The sequence below is a fragment of the Oncorhynchus masou genome, unplaced genomic scaffold (assembly GCF_036934945.1).
Source record: "Oncorhynchus masou masou isolate Uvic2021 unplaced genomic scaffold, UVic_Omas_1.1 unplaced_scaffold_2262, whole genome shotgun sequence".
Lineage (NCBI taxonomy): Eukaryota > Metazoa > Chordata > Actinopteri > Salmoniformes > Salmonidae > Oncorhynchus > Oncorhynchus masou.
The window spans coordinates 40,001-44,502 of record NW_027008732.1 but is presented as its reverse complement, the minus strand read 5'-3'; positions in this window follow the sequence as shown (position 1 = coordinate 44,502).

Sequence of the window (4,502 nt, the reverse complement as noted above, 5' to 3'; positions counted from 1 at the left end):
GAGGAGGAGGAGAGTCAGGTCATCAGCCACAGAGGTCAGAAGTCAGAGGATAAGGACAACGGAAAATGTACCCAGAGTTTACCCAAGAACGTACTAAGGAACTCAGCCAGACAGGAGGAGGTAGTGGAGACAGTGCCGGAGGTGAGGCACAGCAGGGTCAAACAGAGGTCAAAACAGTTGAGGAGCAGGACAACACAACCTGAGAGGAGAGAGACGGTAGAGGAAATAGAGGAGCTGGACATTCACATACTTCCCTCAGCCAGTAAAACACAGGAGAAGGTGGGAGGGAGGGAAGGTGGGAGGAGGAAGAGGGAGGGACAAAGGGAGAAAGAGTGGGAGAGGAAGGCTGAGATGAAGGTAAAGACAAGGGCTGCCGGACCTGTGGTGGAGGATTCTGGGCCGGAAAAAAGGGACAGACCCCCAGAGAAAGAGAGAGAGCCAGCTCCCTTCTCCTTCCTCATGCCACTGCACTCAGGAGCCTCCGGGGCCAGCTTCTCTGACCAGGTCAGTGTGTCTGCTGCCAGTGTCTCTGGATCCACCGCCGGGGCCCCACCTGGGTGGGGAGAACCCAGAGGACTGAGAGGGGACCCAGGAAGCACCCAGTCATGGTGTCGGGCCACCCATGCATCCCACAACCCGGGCCCCTGGAGAAGTACACAGTCACGGGGGGCCACCTACGCCGGCCCCGGCCCCTGGATTAAACCCAGCCAGCAGAAACTGACTCAGGTGTTGGTGGGACACAGGCTGAGAGGAGGTCTTGACCTGTAGAAGAGAGGAAGAGATGGACAACTGACTGTTCCTGTGGTGCTGATTAACAGAAGGAGTGTTGTGGTCTTTTTCATAACTTCCCCAAAAGCAGATATTCTGGTTGGAGGATTCCCAGATTTCCTGCTTATTCCCTCATAATTCCAGGGATCCTCCAACCAGAATTGTTGGGCAAGTTACCAGTATTTTGCAACCATAGGTTTGACTGGCAGCTCCTCCAACCTATCGTGGTCCTGACTGGTTTGACTGGCAGCTCCTCCAACCTATCATGGTCCTGACTGGTTTGACTGGCAGCTCCTCCAACCTATCGTGGTCCTGACTGGTTTGACTGGCAGCTCCTCCAACCTATCGTGCATTAGAGCCTGGGACAACAACAAGACAGGACACTCCCATGTCCACAGCACCCCAGATCCCCGTTAAGCCATCTCTCGACTAGGACACTCCCCCTGCCCACAGCTCCCCATCTCTTGACTAGGACACTCCCCCTGCCCACAGCTCCCCATCTCTCGACTAGGTCTCCATCCATGCCCATAAGTCTACCCAATACCACTGCCTATCTATCTACAGTTAGACCGTCATCACCCTTGATTGGTTACATTGGATCTACGTTCTATATCATCACGAGTGGTATCATCTTCAACATAATCATTGTCATCAGAAATGTTTTATGATGCAAATGCAAGGGGCAACAACATCAACAATTGCATGTATCAACCCTCTCTCTACAAACCCACATGGAGTGTTTTAGCGCCACCTAGAGGCTGTGGTGGTGTACTATAGATCGAAAGAGAGCAAAGCCACAACTACAGGACATTATAATATATTATTTTCTTATTTGTTTCTATTATATAATTTTAGCATGCTATTTTATTTTACAGAGACTAAGATAAATGACCCAAGAGAGAAATTATTTGCCTCCTGCTTGCTTGCTTGGCCTGGATTTTAAACTCTCCTTAAAGTCTTTCTTATATAGTATTTTATAGTTGTTATAGATGTCTGGGGGACAGTAATTATACTGTTATATAAAGTTTATATACTGTAAGTATATTTACTATTATATATATAATGACTGGTGATCTATGTCTCGACAGATCTCGACTGGTGCCTTCATGTCTCTAGCCAAGCCGGTGTTTACTAAATAAAGTGTTGAGTGCGCGTCTGCACCATTTTCCTTATATTATATGCATTCGTTTTGCAGGGACACAGCCATTGTCACATAACTGAACGTCTATAAGCAGCAAAGACTCAATGACTTCGATACCAGAAGAATACTAAAACACAGTCGGTGAATTGAAGAAGTGAATCAATGTCATAACAAAGTGCCTCATAGTCAAATTTCCTTGAGAAACACTACTTTCCTTTAAGAACTACGACTAAGCCATGTAGTAGCGAGAGTGTATTGGTACCCCTTGCATTATGGGTAATGTAGTACTACATACAATATGCCACACAACACAGAGATGTCCTGTCAGAACTAGCGAGGTGGCCCTTGCCTACTCGTCTCTAATGCTAATCCATAGCGAGGTGGCCCTTGTATACTAGTCTCTGATGCTAATCCATAGCGAGGTGGCCCTTGTCTACTAGTCTCTAATGCTAATCCATAGCGAGGTGGCCCTTGTATACTAGTCTCTGATGCTAATCCATAGCGAGGTGGCCCTTGTATACTAGTCTCTGATGCTAATCCATAGCGAGGTGGCCCTTGTCTACTAGTCTCTAATGCTAATCCATAGCGAGGTGGCCCTTGTCTACTAGTCTCTAATGCTAATCCATAGCGAGGTGGCCCTTGTCTGCTAGTCTCTAATGCTAATCCATAGCGATGTGGCCCTTGTCTACTAGTCTCTAATGCTAATCCATAGCGAGGTGGCCCTTGTATACTAGTCTCTGATGCTAATCCATAGCGAGGTGGCCCTTGTCTACTAGTCTCTAATGCTAATCCATAGCTATGTGGCCCTTGTCTACTAGTCTCTAATGCTAATCCATAGCGATGTGGCCCTTGTCTACTAGTCTCTAATGCTAATCCATAGCTATGTGGCCCTTGTCTACTAGTCTCTAATGCTAATCCATAGCTATGTGGCCCTTGTCTACTAGTCTCTAATGCTAATCCATAGTGAGGTGGCCCTTGTATACTAGTCTCTAATGCTAATCCATAGCGAGGTGGCCCTTGTCTACTAGTCTCTGATGCTAATCCATAGCTATGTGGCCCTTGTCTACTAGTCTCTAATGCTAATCCATAGCTATGTGGCCCTTGTCCACTAGTCTCTAATGCTAATCCATAGCGATGTGGCCCTTGTCTTCTAGTCTCTAATGCTAATCCATAGCGATGTGGCCCTTGTCTACTAGTCTCTAATGCTAATCCATAGCGAGGTGGCACTTGTCTACTAGTCTCTAATGCTAATCCATAGCGAGGTGGCCTATTCTCTACTAGTCGCTAATGCTAATCCATAGCGAGGTGGCCCTTGTCTACTAGTCTCTAATGCTAATCCATAGCGAGGTGGCCCTTGTCTACTAGTCTCTGATGCTAATCCATAGCGAGGTGGCCCTTGTCTACTAGTCTCTGATGCTAATCCATAGCGAGGTGGCCCTTGTCTACTAGTCTCTAATGCTAATCCATAGCGAGGTGGCCCTTGTCTACTAGTCTCTAATGCTAATCCATAGCGAGGTGGCCCTTGTCTACTAGTCTCTGATGCTAATCCATAGCGAGGTGGCCCTTGTCAACTAGTCTCTGATGCTAATCCATAGCGAGTGGCCCTTGTCTACTAGTCTCTGATGCTAATCCATAGCGAGGTGGCCCTTGTCTACTAGTGTCTAATGCTAATCCATAGTGAGGTGGCACTTGTCTACTAGTCTCTAATGCTAATCCATAGCGAGGTGGCCCTTGTCTACTAGTCTCTGATGCTAATCTATAGCGAGGTGGCCCTTGTCTACTAGTCTCTGATGCTAATCCATAGCGTTGTTCTACTAGTCTCTGATGCTAATCCATAGCGATGTGGCCCTTGTCTACTAGCCTCATGCTAATCCATAGCACACAGTACAGATCAATGTTATATCACTGTGACCATCCCCATTTCAACTCCTCATGTGTTTCAGTAAGTCAAACCTCTGATATAAGATAAAATGAACAGACACATAACGTCTAAGAATCTTGTCTGCACTTCTCTCTCCTCCCCCTCATCCCTCCCTTCCCTTATCCTTTCTTCCTCCCTCCCTCCCTTCCCTCCTTCATTCCTTCCCTCCCTTCCTCCCTTCCCTCCTCCCTTCCTCCCCCTTCCCTCCCCCTTTCCTCCCCCTTCCCTCCCCCTTTCCTCCCCCTCATCCCTCCCTTCCCTCATCCTTTCTTCCTCCCTCCCTCCCTTCCCTCCTTCATTCCTTCCCTCCCTCCCTTCCTCCCTCCCTCCTCCCCCCTCCCCTTCCCTCCCCCTTTCCTCCCCCTCATCCCTCCCTTCCTCCTTCATTCCTTCCCCTCCCTCCCTTCCTCCTCTCCTTCCCTCCTCCCCTCCTCCCCCCTTCCCTCCCCCTTTCCTCTCCCCCTCATCCCTCCCCTTCCCTCCTTCATTCCTTCCTCCCTCCCTTCCTCCCTTCTCACCTCCCTTCCTCCCTCCCATATCATGCTCTGGTGTCTTGCCTGTTGCTAAATATGAATTATTATACACTATTTGTTCATCTGAAATGGCACCCTATTCCCTATTTGGGCCCTGGTCAAAAAGTAGTGCACTACATAGGAATAGGGTTTCATTTGA